The sequence below is a fragment of the Lactuca sativa genome, chromosome 6 (genome assembly GCF_002870075.4).
Source record: "Lactuca sativa cultivar Salinas chromosome 6, Lsat_Salinas_v11, whole genome shotgun sequence".
NCBI classification, from domain to species: Eukaryota; Viridiplantae; Streptophyta; class Magnoliopsida; order Asterales; family Asteraceae; genus Lactuca; species Lactuca sativa.
This window is the reverse complement of record NC_056628.2, coordinates 79,448,298-79,468,594: the sequence shown is the minus strand read 5'-3', so window position 1 is coordinate 79,468,594 and position 20,297 is coordinate 79,448,298. Positions and strand designations below refer to the sequence as shown.

Sequence of the window (20,297 nt, the reverse complement as noted above, 5' to 3'; positions counted from 1 at the left end):
AAAGCTTTTTTTTGTTTTTATTTTCAGTTTATACTCATACCTATACTAACTGATAGTCTGGGGGCATAATATATGTCATTAATTAGTGAGGAATAACCAAATAAGTAAAAATGTAGTATTCTACATATTTTTGTATAATAGATCAGTCATTACAGTTAAAAAAAATAACAATAACATATGAAATACATATCCAGTTCCAACCTCATCTTTGTTTGTTATTTTTCTCCGGTGCTCAAAGGTATAAAACTGCCGGCACTATCAAACTTTATTAATACAACTTCAAGCATATCTAAAGTGTGTCTCCTACAAATTGGTTTATTTGATTTTATATTTAATTTCACATTTAGTTATCTAATAAACATGATTCAGGAAGGAAAAGAATACCAAAGAACGTCAGTTTCTTAACATTGTTTCAGCAACTCTAGCATCAAAACCAAGCTGGTTCCCAATTCTTCCTGATCTATATATATTGTAATGTCTGTTAAAAACAGCTAAGGGTCCAAAAAGGAAATATAAAAAAATGGAAAGAAATCCTTGCCTTTTTGGTTCATCTTTTATCTTTGAGTGTCAATCATTTACCTTCACAAACTTCCTAAGTTTGGAGGAAATTCTGCAATATTAAAAATAAAATTTGTTAAGAAAAAGGGCATAACTAAAAAAGTTTTAGTTAAGATTAGCTATCATCATCCACGACATACCTTCTACATTCCTCTTTCTCTATGGAATGCAATCCAAGTAGAAGACTATAATCAATAATCTGCTGAGATTCTAAAAACAAACAGTCTAGCTGGATTTGCCTGCAAAATAACATACTTGTGTTAAAATCATAAATTATTTCAACTTATTATAATAAAATATAATAGACATACTCGAAAAGGGCCTCACGCAGTGTCTTGTCCATATGAAATTCATATGCAAGATCAAGGTCTTTTAATTTGGTGCCCTCGTCTATATGATCCTTACATGTAAAGCTTCCTTGATATGAACCCTTCAGATCATACCTCCCGTGTATCCATAATTCTGTTTTAAATATATTTCCCATCACTATAAACCGCACCTAAAACAAAATAAAATTTGTAAATCACATTAAACTAAAATAAATAAATTACACAAAATATACCTTCTTGCCACCTCATCCGACATATGAGAAAACATTTCTGTTCTCTCAGAAGTAGAAAACTCTCTAGTGGAATCCCCAAGGGTATAATCGTCATCCGGCGGGATTCTCCTGCTTGTTATACAACCCGACTCTCTAAAAAAACTACTAAAAGTAAATTTTTCAGAATAAGTTCGGGTAACATTACGTTCTGGATCCCTGAATCTTTGAGAATGGGCTTTTTTTTTTCTAAAAGATGAGCATTTACTTCCTGCTGGATAAAATGTGCGTTGACCATCTTTAAGCCCTTTTGTCCATGTCCCAAAATAATAATTACCATCTGAAAACCTATAAACACCTGACCCATGTCTATACCCATTTAACCAAGATCCATCAAAAAGGTCACCATTTACCCATTTCATTACCCCTCTACCAAACATTTTACCAGATTTCCAGTTCCCTATATACGTGTTTCCATTCCCCCAAGCGTACTTTCCACTTCCTTCATGAACTCCATCTTTCCAACAACCATCATAAACATCGGAATTATATACTCCTTTCTTCTAACACCATTTTGAATGTTCAATCTCCATGACCCTTTGTATGCAGATCCATCAGGAGTTGTTAATGTGCCAAAACCATGGAAATATCCACCAGAAAAATCACTCTCATAACTTGTTCCAGAAGACCATGAGATTCGACCTCTACCACACATCTTTCCATCTTCCCAATTACCATCATAAACTGTGCCATCTGACCATGTGTAGCTACCCATGCCATGGGGGAGTTTACCATTGACATTACCAAAGTAAACATCTCCATGTAACTTTATCTCCTGACTCATCCTGAAAACCATCAGGTGTTGATATGGTTATAATAATGAAGATATATAAAAATCTAAAACTAAAAGTAAGATATGTTTTGATATAGATCTAAAGAACTCAACTTACAAAGGGGAGATAGTGTTTGAATAGTAAAAGCAGACATTGTAAGAATCGACTGACCACAAGAAGCAGCGTTTGAAATTTGAAAGAAACAAATAGATATTGTATTATATCCTAGAGTAATTAACTCCTAGATAAAAAAAAGAATATATAATGACAATAGTCAGTAATGATGTAATTTTCTTCATGCATGTCTTCTTAAGACCTGAAAAGTAGTTTTATCAATACAAGTGAAAAGCTGTTGAGCTAAAATCCTATAAACCCTAAAATATCGACATTGGTATTGCAAGTACCTGAGTTAGTCTTTGGGGTTGGGGATAGAGTATTGGATGTCGTCAGAGCGATGGTAGATGTAGCAAGACCATTACTCTGTGCATTCTCCGTCAATTGCAGTTGCAGTTTCCCCATCGCCTTCAAATTCGCAGGCTGAAATTCATGTTTCACCAGCATTCCGTCCTTAACCGAACCACCGACCAGCCAGACATGATGATTTGTCGGTGTACTCCGTACTGGATTCTGGAACTTCAAGCGAGATCTTGCCTTCAACAATGGTGGAAGAGGAGCTGATGTTGTATGTATTCACTATCATCGATTGTGAAAAGAGAAGATAGATGTTGCGTCGCCATATGGTTTCGCTTACAGATACGTCTTTGGAGAACAGAGAGAGAGTAAATCCGTGGGGAGCTGAAATGGGTATATCGGTGAAGGGATGAAAGTAACCCAGGTGGAGCGAAGTTCATAGGCATTGGGAAGCATCAAGAGGTCTAGTGGCGGTGGGTTGTCTGAGAACATAACACGTAGTTACAACAATTTTATTCTTATTGGTTTAGACAGGACAAGTAGCCATGAAATAAATAAATAAAAGTAAATCATCAAAAAAAAAATTGAAAATCCAGCCAATGAAAGTCAAGAACTGTTCAAGTGGTTGTTGTAAATTAGTATGTATATATAATGGGGTGCTAGTAACACTCAAAATATGAAACTATCAAACTAAATATTTAGAGAAAAAATAGGAAACTTGATTGTAGACGAACTTGGCATAATCGATTCTCCTCTTTATACCTTATGAACAATTGTCTACCATCTAACCATAATACATCACATAAAATAGTAAAAACATATAAGAATATCACCAATAAACATGATATATATAAAAAGAAGCATATATTTATATGAGTTAAAAATAATTGCCATTGACATCAAGTAAAACTTAAATATGTTAACAAATATGTACAAAATAATAAAATAACTTCCAACAAGGTAGGTTGTATTTACCTTAACAATCAAATGTGCATGTGGACCTTTTTCCAATCATGATAGGTGCCTTGAAGATGATCCAACTGCATACATCTATAAATAAAAATAATATTTAAAATTTTTATTAATTTATTACCAATGAAAACAAACATATCAAAATTTACAAAAACAAGAACACTAAATAGGTAAAGTGTAAATATTATGGAATTATACCATCTATATTATTTAAATAAGAAATTTATTTATTTTCTAACTTACCAACCATCATCAAGATGGAAGCTGATTCAGATAATGACGGATTAATGTCAATTTAGTGCATTTTTTTTGGTAGAATATTTGATTGTGCATTGTGCCTGCACCATTTATATCAATTTTCCAACATTAAACTCACTAATATAATAATCCAAAAACCACAATGCATTAATAATGAAACCAAGACAAATTTTATTCAACATAAAAATAAACTTTAATGATGTCATAAGAGAAGAAAGCACATGCTAGGAAAGACAGTTTATTGTAACTATATATATTTATATATCAACACACCTTCTACTTATGTATCTTATTGAATTTTGGAATTTCATTATATTTTTTTTTGCCAGAATATGTTTAGGTAGCAAAAATGGCCACGATGTACATTAGCATCTTGAACCCTTTTAGCATCCTAAACCTTTTATTAAAACCTTGAATTTTGATAGCATCAGTACAATCCACTGTTTCAAGTTAACTGTGAAAGCACAAATTTATGTCAAATTCATTGTAGCCATTACTTTCTTCTGGATTTGAAAGCTTCATATAAGTATGAACGTTGATCACCAAAATAGCCAAAATTGCTTAAACCCATAATCAAACAAATATTTTCACTAAAACTTGTAGAACTTCAACTAAAAATAGCCTTACCTGTAAGGCTAACGAAACTACAAAATTTCCATTAAGATTAATTAGCGTTTAAGAAATGGAAGCAGACGTTGGCACTCAGGAAGCTCTTTCTTTGAGACAACAAATTAAGAAAAGAAGGTCAGGACCATTTTATGTTTTCATCTTCAGCACCGAGCCATGATTCAAATGCAAAAAATGTTAGAATTAGCAACTCCACCCAAAAGGTGACCTAGCATAAAATGAAATTAAGCAATTACATAATTACAAACACCCATAAAACCACAATCAAAATACAATGACAAGTTACAATTTTGTTAATTAATTAAAATATAAGCTTAAATCTTCATAATATTTAAGATGCTTCAAAAGGATTTCTAAAAAAAGTATTTGTTATCCTAAAATCGTAAAATTGTAGACATATATTGTAGAGAAAATTGAAGATAGCAGCTTGTTTTTCACCAAATCTCATATTATTGTTCGAACAATCATTGAATCCTAAAATCATAGACATATATTGTAGAGAAATCAGAAGGTGGCAGCTTCTTTTTCACCAAATTGAGGATTAGGATTCAAGAAACACATTCTTACCTCCATATTAAAGTAGATAAGGGATACATAGTGTTGTGATTGAGTCGCTGAGAGAGAAGAAGATGCAAACGATGGATATACAGGAGTAGGGATGAGCATTTGAACCGGGGAACCGGTACTGGAACCGAAAGCCGTTAAAACCGATCGGGCCGGGACCGGGATGATATTCTTGTGGACTTTTAGAACTAGGAATTGGTAGGAACCGGAAAAAACTGGAACGGTATATTGCTATTTCTCGATGACCGGTTCCAACATTGAAGACACGACAAGAACCGGTAGAACCGACGATCGGTTTCGGTTCTTAATTTCGGCCGGTTTCAGTTCCCAAGTCGGGTCCGGTTCGGGCTGGTTCAAGCCGGGTCGGTTCGTTTGCTCATTCCTATATAGGAGTCTGGGAATGGAAGTATAAAAGCGGATGTACAATTGATCGGTGATGGTATATTGCGAATAGCGTAAACTACACCAGCTTCCCTAAATTCTGGATAAGGTTGTCAAACTCAAACTCGCAAAAATCCAAAATTGGGCAGAAAGTTTTTATTATTAGCGGGATTTAGAAGCAGCATTATAAAAATTAGAATTTTCAAGGTTATTGTGGCACAAAAACTATTTGTGTCGCTAAAGACACTTATAGTGACACAAAAAGAAATATGCTACTAAAAATTTGTGCCAATAAATGTATTTTATTTGTAGTGATTTCTTCAAGAGTCTTGGAATACAGGCACCAAAAATCCAACGTTTTTAATGGTTTGTACTTAAACCCTAGCAATTAAAACACCTGAGGAGAGAGGAGATGGAGTTGGAATTTCGGTTATTCCATTCGTAGAAGTGATATACAAAAATAAGGAGCCAAGGGGCCCTATTACAGCTAATACAAGGAGCCTTAGAAACCCAAATTTGAATCTAATATTAATATTTCAAATTTGGTAATTATCCAACTCCTAATTATCCTTATGTAATATTCCAGAAACCCTAATTAGCCTCCTAAAAGTGTCCAAGGCTTAGGAAGGTTCTGGAATACCTTCTTGTTTAACTACGGGACAATGACTTAAAAGGGTAATATATTTTCTGATTTGTACACATTTAGTCACTCACTTTTTTTCGTCCACATTTACCCCTTCAACTTGTTAAACTGTACACATTCAATCCTTATGACCGGCTACTCCAAGTTACCCGGCAAAAAGACTTAATAGGGTAATATATTTCTCACTTTGTACACATTTAGTCCTTAATATTTTTGTACACATTTAGTCCTTAATATTTTTTTGTTGCAAAATAAGTATTTTTTTTTTGTACTTATTCAACACTTATAAACGATTTCTTTAGGTTTTTCTCACATCTTAAGTGGGATAGCGATATGGTGGCGAGATAGGTTGAGGTAGTCCTGCTATATGTTATAGGCCAAGATACCTGGTGCAGATCGGCTGTAAGTTGTAGGCACAGAGGCTCGAGAAGAGTGGTTAGGTTAAGACGACATGACGACAAACCCTGGGTATTCCAGTCTGATGACTGAATGGCCCTGTTGTGTGTTGGTATTCCAGTCGGATGACTGATTGGGCCAAGGTATTCCAATCTGATGAGTGTGGGTCCATTATGCATGATAATACGTTTTTTGTATCGAGTATTTTGGAGAAAACTTACTAAACTTTGTGCTTAGGGTTGTTTATGTTTTCAGGTTCTATCGTTGATCGTTGGAAGGTGAATACATGACTGTACACACTCATCAACAGTATTGAGGATTCCGCGTTTCTTATATTACTATGATTTTCGATAAATTTTGGAATAAACGTTTTTTCTTAATAATGGATTTATAATTAGGGTGTTTTGTCTTATTTAAAAATGAATTTTTTTTTGTGAAAATGAGACGTTACATATAAACATTAGCAGCCGCACACACTTCATCAATAATTGTCCCACGTAAGATGCCGTGAGAAAAACCTAAAGAAATCATTCATGAGTACTGAATGAGTACAAATAAAAAATGACTTATTTTTAAACAAAAAAAATATTAAGGAATAAATGTGTACAAAAATACTATGGACTAAATGTGTACAAAATGAGAAATATATTACCCTATTAAGTCATTTTCCCGGCTAACCTGAAGTAACCGGTCATAAGGACTGAATGTGTACAGTTTAACAAGTTGAAAGGGTAAATATGGACAAAAAAAAGTCAGTGACTAAATGTGTACAAATCAAAAAATATTTTACCTTTTAATTCATTATCCCTTTAACTATTGAACAATTACAGCTTAAGTCATTCCATTTTTAATTAAACCAATTAATCCCAAAATTAATTCTAATTAATTCTTAATTTAAAAAATACCATTGCTAATTTATATATTAATCTCATGATATATTAAAAATAATTTATTTCTATTTATTAATCATATAATAAATCAATAAATCAACCTCTCTCTCTCCAAAATCATTCTAGTCAATTACTATTTTTAAGGGCAACCCAAAAAGGAAATTGTTTTTAATTCAAGTATATACCAATTTAGTTATTGGTTTAGACACCTTAACCTAACAGTCTCCCAATTCGATAAGTTAGTAACTACCGTTGTAAGTATAACTTCTAAATTACACAGCAAAGTGTGTTTTCCGAAGCAACTACCGAACTAGGACCCAATCATACATTGGCCCTAAGACAAGTGATCAAATATTCATACGTTCTTCAAGATATCATATTAACATGAGACATGGATTACATCAATCTGTTGTCCAAACTTTTTTTTCCTGATTTGTGATGACGTCATTAGACTACTAACTTTACACATCAATCCAGTCTTTGTTGGGCCCATCACTATAATGTCAACACCAAATCACCGATGGGCCCAAAGATATTTGTTTTCCTATTAAGGCAAAAAGAACGAATAAACATTGACTTATATACTTGTATCTTTGACTTATATACTTGTATCTTATACTCTTCTTTATCTTCAAAATTATCAACAATTTGATATTGAGCAGAAATGAACACCATCTTGTTAATAGGAAAGTCCAACTGATTAAAATCAGTGTTTTCGATATCAAATCTCTTTTTAGGAACTTTAGCAAATTCATGCATAACTCCATTGTAAACAGAGGCTTCAATTGTTTCATAGTTGTAATGTTTTGTTGGATCACCCTTATCAAGACCAGGAGGATCACTCTGTCTTTGCCAATGAATACTTTGAATTTTTCTTTGTTTCTCTATTTCCTGCTCTAAAGTAAGCTTCTTTTCTTCTGCAGTTGCTTCAGTCAAAATACCCTTTCCTTTTCCCTTCATTTCTTTTGTTGATGGAGATGGCTTCGAACTAGATCCACCAGCAGATGAACCAATTAAAACACATTTAGTTAAAGGCTTCGAAGTTGTGGTTGTTAAAGTAGTTGTTGTTGACATAGGAATTGTAATAGAAATTTGTGTTGGCATAACCTTCCCAACAACTTTTCCATCATCTTCACTTTTAGATAAACCACTACCAACAAACTTCGACGAACCCATACCAACACTTGATTTCATGCCAACACTCCTTTCTCCCTCTTGCACCTATGTGAGAAAAGGTGGGGCATCAGTTAGCATTAGATGAGCCACCTTCATAAGTGGGGCGAAATCAGCCTTGAGTGTGGACTCCAAAGACAAAAGCTTCTGAGATAAAGAGTCTAAAGTAATCGAAGACTATGTCGAAGACCCAAGTTTTGAAACTAACTTTGTCAAACTGCCTAAGAGTTCTTCCAACTTTTTACAACTTTAAGTATCAAACTCAGACTTTGTATCAACTATGAGAAGTAAAGAAGTGTAAGATTCAACAAACTTAGTCACAACAGCAGCAATAATATCAACCTTAGTGTGAAGAGATGAATAATTGTGAGGAAGTTCTGCAACCTCTTTCGCCATATCATAACAAATATCCTCAAGCTTGAAATTAACATCATCTTTTACTTGCTTTACAGCTTCGACAAAAAAATGCGCCTTTATTTGGCAATTGCTCGTAAATCTTTGACTTCGTGAGTAAACAAATCAAACTAAAATTTCATTCGTAACTCATTCTTCTTATCAATTCGATCCGACATATCTTTCATCCGAAGTTCCTGAGCTTTCAACAAAACATTTACCTCAATCCCATATATGATATTCAGATTACCAACATCAGTTTGAACTTGTAACAAGGAATTGAGCTTCTGATTCATATTTTTATATTGTTTCCTAGACATGAGCATGTGATCTGGAATATTTTCTTCTTCTAGATCAAATTGGATATTAGCAAATGAAACACAAACATCATCATCATCATCATCATCTGTGGTATCATCCAGAATGGATTTGGGTCCTTCAGTGGAATGACAAGGAAATAATGAAGTAATAGGTTGATTCATGATGTTTGAATATGTAGGTGAGATAGTTGAAGCAGGTAAGGATGTAGGCATGGGTGAATCAAATGGTGGTAGCTAAGTGGATGTATATATATACATATATATATATATATATATATATATATATATATATATATATATATATATATATATATATATATATATATATATATATATATATATATATGTGGTTTTGAAAGTAGAAGAGATGATAATGGAAACATGAACATTGGTAGTAGAAATATTTGAAACAGCATGGGCTTCGAAAGTCGACACCCCATCAACCATGTTGACATTTTTGTCCATATTAGATATGCCCAAAGAGATGCTTGAAGTTCGAACCACCTCCATATTGGACATGGCAATCGAAACTTCCGATGGTATGACCGAAGTCTGCTCAGGGACGGATAAAACAAAATGTTCACCCAGATTAGTGGTTGTGTCCACATTAGATGTTTCCACATTGCCAATAAGACTACTAGTTGCCTCGAAAGTCGACTTGACTAGTGAGTCCTTCTGTAATGAATCGAAGCCAATATCATTAGAACGAAGTGGAGATTTAGACTTACCACTATCTTCAAATTCTGTCTCGACAACAACTTCGTCCAAATCATCATCCACTTGTTTTCGCTTCTTTTTAATTTTCTTCACCATTTCATGAGCTCGACGCTTCTTCGAACCTGGAGAAACAGGAGCAGGAATTTCCCTAATAATCACCCCCTTGCGATTGGTCTGAGTTTCCGAATTTTATTTATCTTTTAAGCAAACATTTCTTAAGGAGAAGAATTAAACTGCTCAGGGATAGATTTGATAATAGGATGTCTTTCAGGAGAATGACGAGGCCAATGAGCCATTTTCTTCAACTTCTTTAGAACTCCAGATTTCGAACGCACAACTTCCTTCACAGACTCTTTAGGATCTTGAACTTGAATAGGCTTTGTAACCTTCTTCAGAGTAGGAACAGGATTAGTAACCTTCTTCGAACCCTTACCACATTTTGAAGTACCAGCAATTCCTTTTGGCAGAAGAACACCTGTTTCGACAGAAGGATTGATGCTTTGAAGATAAGCCACTAGAACAGAATTAGTTGGATCAACTTTTCAAAGTATTGTATCTAGGATCCTTGCAACATTTGGAAAAATTTCAGAATTATCCTCCACCGTCTTAGGCTGTTGATATAGAACAAACTTAGCCTTAGGAACATCATTGACCAGGATACCCTCTTTTTGATACACATACCTCAAAATCTAACTCCGGTAATGGGCACAAAAACACCCTTCACAACATTGGTGTGAGCAATACTGTTACCAAACTCTTGCCATAACTGAGTTGTAGAATCCACTTGAAGATCATAATATAGACCAGCCACCATCGCATCCACTTCGACATTGGCTTTATCCAACCCTACCCTTCGACCTGTCAAGCATCTAAGAAAAATACCAAAGAGAAGATTCCAGATGTAAGGTAAGGAAGATTTCTTGAAATAACTGATCTTGGTAAGTGGAGGTTGATGTCTCATCTCATTGAACATATGAACAATTTGTTCATTTGCGACCTCATAGAAAGGTTCAATATTGGGAATGTTCAAGATTTGCGTGAATTGCTTCATTGACCGTTTGTATTTCTTGTCATTTTCAAGTTGAAACATAACCACCTTGGTTGTCTTGTTAAACAAAGCAGTTGAACCGACAAATGAAAACCATGTCATCGAAACAGAAAAAGAAGATGACACCACTGCAGATAAAATCGAGTGATTCAATGCCACAATCAGCATCTTCAACTCTTCAGGAAACTTGCTAACATTAGGTTGAACAACATAGTTGGAACTCTGAATCTTCAACAGAGGTTGAGATGTGGTATCATCGGTGGTTTGAGAAGGATCAACATTCATATTTGTGGCCGCCATTGTTAGGGTGTGAAGCTTTGAGAATAAAAGGAAAGAAAATTGGGGAAAACTTAAGTCTGATTGTGTAAAAAGTGAATGAAACGTCCCCAATACCCTTTTATACATGAACCCCAAGTTTGACTTTGAAGTGGTTGTTTATTAAGATCATGCCACGTGTTTCCTTGAAAATAGGGCTAGTTACCACACCATACGCCACGCCTAAAAAGTGATGTGCACTTTTTCCTTAAAAATTGTGCAGCAACCAAACCGTCACATCAATCAGTCATTTCGCTTTCCCTGAGGAATAAGAACTGTCAATAACCCTTCAGCATGGAGGCTAGGCTCTTTCGTTGTTGGGTTGAGAAGCGAAGTCATTTGCCAGAATTTTAGAAATCGTCAGTCTGAGTTGGTATTACTCAGAATCCCAAGGATTTCAGTGTGTAACACTCGGTTTCGGATAAGCTCTATTGTTTGCGGCTGTCTCCCAGTCATTATTTATTGCAAGGCTTAGGGATTCGGTAAAGGAAGTATTTGTCCCATTTCGTATGTGGGTGTCATGGTATAAGTGATCCAAGTATTCGATGGTGTCTCTGAAAGCCAAGGGTATAATGGTAATTTATTTCTCGATCTTGTATGAATTTAGGGTGTTGTTCGGGAGGTTATAAGGCATGAGTGTGCTGTTAGGACCGTAGGGCTTCTCGCCGCCTTTTCGTGAATATATGGTTTGTTGGAAACGGGCCTAGGATGAGAGAGTTATGGTAGTTTGAAGTTATTGACAATTTTGGTCCTTAATGGAAATAATTGGCAAGGAAGTCGCATGCATGCAAGGTGGCATGCGCGTGAGTATGCCCAACGTAAGCTGGGGTACGCCACACATAGTGTTGGATAAGTGAAACACAAGTTTGGGAGAAGTACGCCAGCATACAGGAAGTACGCCAAGCGTATGTTTAGGATCCCCAAAACCTGAATTTTAAGGGTTGGCTCACTATTTAAGCACCTTAATTCTAGGTTGTGCGCCTCTCTTTCATCCTCTAGTGTCTTAAACCCTAGATCTCGAGTCATAGCTTCATCAAAGAGGGTTATGTGCCTTATATGTGCATTTTTGGTGGATTTTAGTGTATTTCAAGAAGTGGCGGTTTGGTACAAGGTGGTGGTTTAAGGAAAGGCTAGTGGATCTGAACTCTTTGCTACATTTTCAGCTCATTGAAGGTAAAAAGCTCTTAACTTGATCATTAGAAGTTGAGATCTATGATTATATGGTTTATGGTCCCATTTTGACCTCTTAAGTGAGATCTAGCGGTTAGACACCACTCTATGAGCTTTGAGTTGCTACTTTTAGCATTATTGAGGTTATAAGTCCATAAAGTAGCCATCTTTAAGGTTAGATATGGTCCATGCATGTTCTAGATGGATTAAGATGGGTATTATTGGGTTAAGTTGGTCATTGGGTCCCTTTGAGCCATGAATATGCATAAAGGTGCCGACTTTATGAATTAAGAGTTTCATTTGGAGGTTTCCTGAAGTTTGGATGAAAATTACTTGATGGGTTAAGTCGAAATCTGAGTCTAGAGAATCTGCGATTACGCCCCTTGGTCGTGATCTAGATTCCTCGAGTACGGCCAACGTAAACTGAGCGTACGCCCCGCATTCGTGGCTCTGTGGGACTTCGGGCTTGTTTCATGTTTAGGCTTCGAAATTGCGCTGGGTTTTATGAGTTGGGCTTTCTGGTCCGAGGGAATTAAGAGTCTTGGACTCTTGTTTGGGCATGTCTAGTTGGGCCAAGATGTTATATTGGGCCATGGTGATCCTAATGGTTTTTCGCTTTAGTGGACCCATTGGGCTTGGACCTTTGGTCCATCGAAGAATTATTTTTGGACTAAGAATTGTTGGGCTTTTGAGTAAGGCCCATATGGGGTTGGGCTCAATTCAGAAAATTGGACCATTAGTGGGCTTTTATGGATCTTATTGTTTTGGGCCTTAATGGTTTTGAGGTTTGGGCCTTGGTTGTGAGTCTTGTTGGGCCAGGGGTAAAATGGTCACTTTACCCCAAGATTGGATTATGGATCATGGTTTGGAATTCAGTTGCTAATTGGATGTTGTTTTAGTGATTGTTAGTTTGGGAAATCGTCAGGGCAGGAGCTAGGGATTTTGTGTAGTGAGCTTTTCCATTCGAGGTGAGTTTCCTCATTTTTGTATAGGTCGAAGGCACAAATACAGACCCATTTGGCTTATGTATTGTAGGAATACTCAGGGGTTATCCCTTGGCATCACGCATGAAATACCAAGAGGCGGCTCCTAGCACACTATATGCAAGACTGAAGTCTGAACTCTGGCAAGTAATTAGTTAAGTAGTATTGTTTGTATGCTAGTTGTCTTTGTGATACTTGCATGGAAGACCAGGAGGTGGCTCTTGGCACTTGTCTGTAAGACCCAGGGTTGTGGCCCCCAGCCTAGCAAGAAAGACGAAGAGGTATCTCGTAGGATAATGTCAAGACTATGTGCAACACATAGCACTTTTATTGATTATGATATATGAATGATATGTACGGCTTACGGTTATGTATGACTTGTGTGGATCATAGGATATGTATGGTATGTGGTATTTGGGGAACTCACTAAGCTTCGTGCTTAAGGTTTTCAGTTTTGTTTCAGGTACTCCAGTTTTCAAATGAAAGAGCTCAGGACGATCGCAACGCATACATCTGTGCTTTCCGCAATATGTGATCTTTGGGATTGGACTCTGATAATTGTTTTATTTGAAATGCTTTTCAATGTTTTAAACGAAGCTACAATAGTGTTTTAATTATATTGAGAATGAAATGTTTACCTTGGATTTTTGGGTCGTTACACAGTGTGAATATGCGTGCCGAAAAAATAAGATAAGAACAAATTTAAGAAACTTTTGGTCCTGTGATGTCAATTGACATAAAAGCAGTTAAGATATCGAGCAAAGATCGCTTTGTTCTACATCAAGAGAGATGTCGAACAGCTTGTATGGTTTCTTGTGAAGTTTAATCGAATACTCATAGAGGAGTATTATAGGGCTTCTTTTCATAAGGCTTCGAAGGTTGGCTGAAATTTTGTTCATTATCACAACTTAAAATAAGAGTGAATGCAATGAGCAAAATTACTTGTATGACCAGTGTAGTCAGTGACAAGCTAAGATTGGATTAAATTTTAAGTGACACCTAAACAAAGTGATATTTAGAAAAAAAAAACTATATTCCCTGAAAAATAATGTGCTGGATCTTGTAGGGCAAAAATGTATTGGGTGAAGAGCATTTTGTCAAGACCACTAAAAACAAAGAAATACGATTATGAATATCGAAAGGTACAGAAACAAGTGTTTCGTTAAACACTAGAACATAAAGTTCACCATCAATTCCTTAATCAATTAGAATCTATGGATTTCAACATCATCACGGTCTCATGAATCAGGATAATTAACACAGAGTTGTGATATATCTAAATCCTGGTTGGTTCAAACCAGAGATCTCTTGGATATATGTCATTGTGTGTGATTGTGGAAGAATTTTATGATGCAAAAGAATTGTTTGGAATCGAATTGTACCTCTACTATATGTGGACCAAGCAGGAAACTCTTAAATCAATATCAGAAGAGTAAGGTAGCTCAGTGCCTAATGCGAATATAGCCTTATTGGGAAGGAATCCTTGTAATGAGAAATCCTTAAGGCTTCGAAACACATTGAGTCATAGAGGCTTGGCACAACATGTTGCAACTTACTTCTAGGGACTCTTAACTTGTCACACCCCCAAACCAGAACGGCGGAATCGTTCGAGAGCGGATGACTTCATGTAGTGTAACATCTCGAGGCCAAAAATTTCATTTTAAAATTTATCATTTAATAAAGTGTGTTACTAAACATTGTCACAGTTACATTAATTATAAAACATAAGGTTATGTCTCAAAACAATATCATCGTAAACAAAGAAAATCAGAGTACGATCCCAGAAAATCCAGTGCGGAAACCATGTGTGTGATGCACCGCTACGCCGCCGGCTCTTTCCCCTTTGACGAGGAGGTACCTAAAACCACAACTAAAAATGTAAGCAAGAAGCTTAGTGAGTTCCCCCATCATACCACATAACATATAATATCATCGGTATCTTTCAACCGGTAACAGCCATCGGTATCTTTCAACCGATAATCATCATCGATATCTTTCAACCGGTAATCCTCATCGGTATCTTTCAACCAGTACTGGGGACTATCTCACCCCCCCCCCCCATCATACAATAACAAGATATGAACATACAGTCAGGCATAACCGGATACTGACCTATCCTACGGTCCTAGAGACTGATGTCAGAGAAAACTAACTCCTACTACACACAACATATCATACAAGTATATCTCGTAACCAAAGCACATAACCAAGCCAAGATAAATATCACGAAGACAGTCATCTACTAGATACTCCTTTTTGGTGGACTGGCATTGTGGCCTTAGACCCACCCCTACTGGAAGGTAACTCACCTCGAAAGGCTGACTGCTGAACAGCTGATCCGCAAATGTCTGACTGCTGCTCCGGTGATCCTCCGGCTATATTTCCATAAAACACTTAATCAAACATTGATACTATTCCCAAGGTAAAATGATTGTTTTACCCCTGACCGAATCCAACCAAAGTCAAGTCAAAGTCAAAGTTAACTTCCAGTTGACCCGGCTCGCTGAGTTGGCTTGCCAACTCGTCGGGTCCACATCCAGTCGATTGCCCTTTCTCCCATCTCTACTCGTCGAGTTAGGCATTGACTCTTCGAGTTCTCTTCCTAACTGATACTCAATGGTCCTTCATCCGACTCGCCGAGTTGTATGAACAACTCATCGAGTTCATCTTCATCCGATGAACACTCTAGGCTGTGACTCGCCGAGTTGTATGAACAACTCGTCGAGTCTGTTCTTGAGGCAAGAAGATTGCCTTGGACCCACCGAGTTAGGGCATTGACTCGCCAAGTCCCTCCATTGTTGAGTCTGGCTTCCGACTCACTAAGTCCACCTATGGCTCACTGCTCTACTTACATACTTGGAAGGGGAAAATGGGAACTCGCGACTCGACTCGCCGAGTCCGAAGAACAACTCATCGAGTTGCAAACATGCAATCTCTATACACTCGATTCTGCTTGAATCCAGTGCATTCCATTCATAGATCTGAGTTCCTAGGGCTCGATTAACACGTAAAGTTTTCAACTTTACGTGTATATAATCATCAATGAGGATTTTAAGGCTCAAAACACACTAAAAGGGGTAAATCTAGGGCCTTCATGCAATATGGCCCCATAAAGGTATTAGATCTAGGCTCCTGGAACTCAAACATAGCCAGATCTAGTGGCTATTCAACCCATTATGATCCTTATACTACAAACAAGCTTGGAAATGGTTCAAAGATAGCTTTAATGGTGTTCTAATGGGGATTTGAGCATAGAAACAGAATAGAACCGAATTGTACCTCAATGAACTCTGGATTAGGTCCTAGATCCTTGCTCTTCACCTTCTCTTTTGTTCTTTCCTTCCTTCTCTTCTTCAATCTTCAAGGAACAAGCATAAAAACACTTCAAATCACAAGGAGAGAGTTAGGGTTCGGTATAGGGTGCTCTGAGGGTAAAGGAGACTTACTTAGGGCACATAAGGGGGTTTAAATAGGGTGCAAACCCCTAAAATTAGGGTTTCTTCCAGACTGGTGGACTCGCCGAGTCCAGAGTATGGACTCGCCGAGTTGCCAACTTAAACGTGCTCAATATCCCATCCCTACTCGGCGAGTCTAGCCTACGACCCACCGAGTCCAAGTCTAAAAATGTAAAATACTCAGATGAATCATACATACCAGGAACCAGGTGCTACATGTAGTATCGTAACAGTTGAATACATAGTAAAGAAAGTAAAACAACCATCATATATATAATTTAAAAGTTACATTGTTGAATGATACTTGTTCAAAACAAATTACAATATGATGACAAAATGAGTTTTAAACTAACGCCTTAGCGTCACTTCTCCAAAAGTTGGGGTTTACCTATATTACTGAATCCATGAGAAATACAAGTAGATTTGAAAGAGTAGATCAGCATTTAAGCTGGTGAGTTCATAAGTATTTGATGTTAATGTTTGTATAAATCTGAATGAAATTGTTTGTAGATGTTTGAAAACTCCTAGAAAATCCCATATTTCCTACTAGTATAAAAGTAGTCTTCTAACAAGACCTGACTGTTTTTCATGCCTAGAATAGTAGATTTATGTATGTATAGAATCGCTAAGGAATTTGTATGTATAGAATCACTAAGGAATTTGATAACCCCCATAAATTTATGTATGCAAAAGTGTTTTTCATGCCTAGAATAGTATATTTATGTATGTATAGAATCGCTAAGGAATTTGATAACCCCCGTAAATCAACGTGTTCTTAATACTCCATGTGAGTTTTATAACCATGCTATTGACCCAGACTGCCCGTAACAACGTTCTTCAGGCATTGGAATGTTATGACGTTTGTCACCCTAGACCTGCCGGTCTGACTGTAGCTAACAGTTAAGGTGCGGGATTGTCAATCCCGTATAGATCTATACACAAGTATCATGCTCTCCCTACAAGAGATTATGGTATATAATATCGGACTTTAATTGCATACTTGAAAGTACGTGAAGTTGAATGTCTCACAAAACTTAGTATCGAATAGATTTACGTATGAAAAGTCCATTTGTTCTTGTATATGAAAGTATTTCCTTGGTATAGTACTTATAGCTAGTATGTAAAATCTCATGATTTCCTTGTAAACTATACCTATTATAGTTTTTCCAAAAGTGTGTTTCGTTTGTATGGTAAACCCTAGTGTAGTGTCGACTTTGTATGTAAAGTATAACATTTGAAATAACATTATTGAACATTTATACTCAAAATATAAATAAAGTGTTTGATATTTATATAACAACATGTTTTATTTCAAAAGGACAAAGTGTTATCGTGATAAGTTGCATGAGAACGTTTTCGTATGATATTATAAATCGCATATGATTGATTTAATAACAAAAAGTATAGCAAAAGATTGATGTTATTCACATGAGAATAATCGTGTGTTTACTTGTATTTCCCCCTTTAAAAGTGTATAAAAGCATTACAAAGCATTTGAAAATGTAGTTACAGGGGTATGAACTCACTTGGTAGTTTGAAGAGTGTGAGACAGAAGTCGAGCAGAACTTCGACTGGAGAGAGTTGATTTCTCGGGATTTTCGGGAATCTCGGGAATGTAAGACCTTCCTTCGGAACTTGGATGTGAAGTTCGGGGCTTCGGGATGGCTTTGGGGGTTAAAACGCAGAGCTTTGGCACGAGAGAGAAGAGAATTGAGCACCTAAACCCGAAATCATCGGTTTCTATTTATAGGGGTGAATTTTGAGAATTCGCGTCGTGAGCATGGGTGGCTCACGTCGTGAGCTCGTCCTGGTCTTCCCCCATAGACTTGACAACTCGTTGATAGGCTCGGGAACCCATCAGTCACAGGTTCACGTCGTGAACTTCTGGTTCATGTCGTGAGCTGCCTGATAGTCTCGATTTTTGTGTCTCGAACTTGTAAAATCTGTAACTTCCGCGTACAAACTCCATTTTCAAAGTTCTTTATATCCATGCGTAGGTGAGATTATGCTCTATAACTCTCGTTTAGACTCCGTCGGCTAATTTTGAACTTATTTTTAATATTATATTTTTAACAGGCCGGGACAGGAAAAGTCCATTAAAAATCCATAATTTCTTCATCCGGTGTCCGTTATCGTCAGACTTTTTACCGTTGCACTATTATTGTTGAGATCTTCGATTCTCTTTTAGGTTGTTTCGGCCAAAAATCCCTCGATCTCTACTTCGAGTTTTTAGCTGTCTACAGCTATCCCGAAACTTAGAACAATCATAACTTCCTCATACGAAGTCGGATTTTGGCGTTCTTTTTATGCACGTTCACGGTTTAGTATAATCTACGACTTTCGTTTAGATACTTAAGGTTAAAAAGAATTTAATTAAAACTTCTCGTTTTAAGTTTAACTGTATTGACGATTTTGTTGTGAATCTTAGGTTGGTCATAACTTCTTCGTTATAACTCGAATTTTAGTGTTCTTTATATTTCTGAAAACCTTGACATGATAACTATCATTTAGGCAACCCAATAGAGACTTCTGAATATTTTATTTTTGACGCTAATTTCATTATATCAAAAGAGATTACAATTCTTGACTTTTTAGGTCATTACATTGATTTGAAATATCGGGTTGTCACATAACTAGTACAAAGTATCGAATTAATTCCTTTCCCTAAAGCTGCAAAGCAAGTTCCATTAGACGAATTCGATAGCAGACTACACACAAACTTGTGAATTTTCAAAGTAAAACAAAAAATATTTTTGGAATTTTGTTTTTGAAAATTGAATAAAAAAATAAGAAAATCATTTCGGTATTTTTGATTTTAACAAGGAGACAAAAATAGAAAAATCTTTTTGGTATTTTTGTTGTTGAAAATGAAAAAACAATGAAAAGTAATAAAAGTGTACCAGACTAACGAAACAACATGTATCGACATTGATAGAATGAGCCATGGATACAACAAGTGTTCTTAAGAAACGAAGTGTTCTCTGAATCGGTCAATGAAAATTCGAAATCCAAGCATGTCGAACGTTGTATCATGAACAGTAACTTCTTATTCATTCAGCAAAATGTCGACTGCTCGTTGTGTTGCCCTAGGATGACGAAGTGGGAATAGCACTCGCAACAAGCATGCCTAGCCCTGACAAATTTCTGAGAAAATATTTTCCATCCAATGGTTTAGTAAAAATATCAGAAAATTGATCCATTGTTTTTACAAAATGAACCTCTATATGCCCATCCTCGACATGATCTTTCATAAAGTAATAACGAAGTGCAATATGTTTGGTCTTCGAATGTTACACAGGATTGTGACAAATTCGAATAACACTATGGGAATCACAGTATAAAAGTATCTTCTTCATGTTGATGGTGTAGTCACGAAGCTGACTTTGAATCCAAATGATCTGAGAAGTGCAAGCTGCAGCAAAAACATATTCAGCTTCTGCTGTGGAAATCGAAACACAAGCTTGTTTCTTTGATTTCCAGCTCAAAAGCTTCCCATCGAGTAGTTGACATCCGCCAGTAGTACTTTTTGTATCAAGTTGGCATCCTCCCAGGTCTGCTTCTGAAAATGCTTGAACGAAGAAACCAGTCTTCGAATGGTACCACAAACCCAACAAGACTGTTCCTTTAAGATAGCGAAAAATATGTTTTACAA

At 36.3% G+C, this 20,297-nt stretch overlaps 1 long non-coding RNA gene and 1 pseudogene across 1 annotated transcript; both read right to left on the bottom strand.

The window, feature by feature from the left end:
- Nucleotides 1–7: 7 nt before the first annotated feature.
- On the bottom strand, nucleotides 8–2,898 carry LOC111903364 (phosphatidylinositol 4-phosphate 5-kinase 8-like; annotated as a pseudogene).
- A 98-nt stretch (nucleotides 2,899–2,996) lies between these two features.
- On the bottom strand, nucleotides 2,997–5,180 carry LOC122194448 (uncharacterized). Its single transcript, XR_006183919.1, has 3 exons — nucleotides 4,765–5,180; nucleotides 3,316–3,390; nucleotides 2,997–3,124 (listed from the first exon to the last, which is right to left on the bottom strand). It is a non-coding gene; the product is annotated as an uncharacterized LOC122194448 (long non-coding RNA).
- Nucleotides 5,181–20,297: the final 15,117 nt, after the last annotated feature.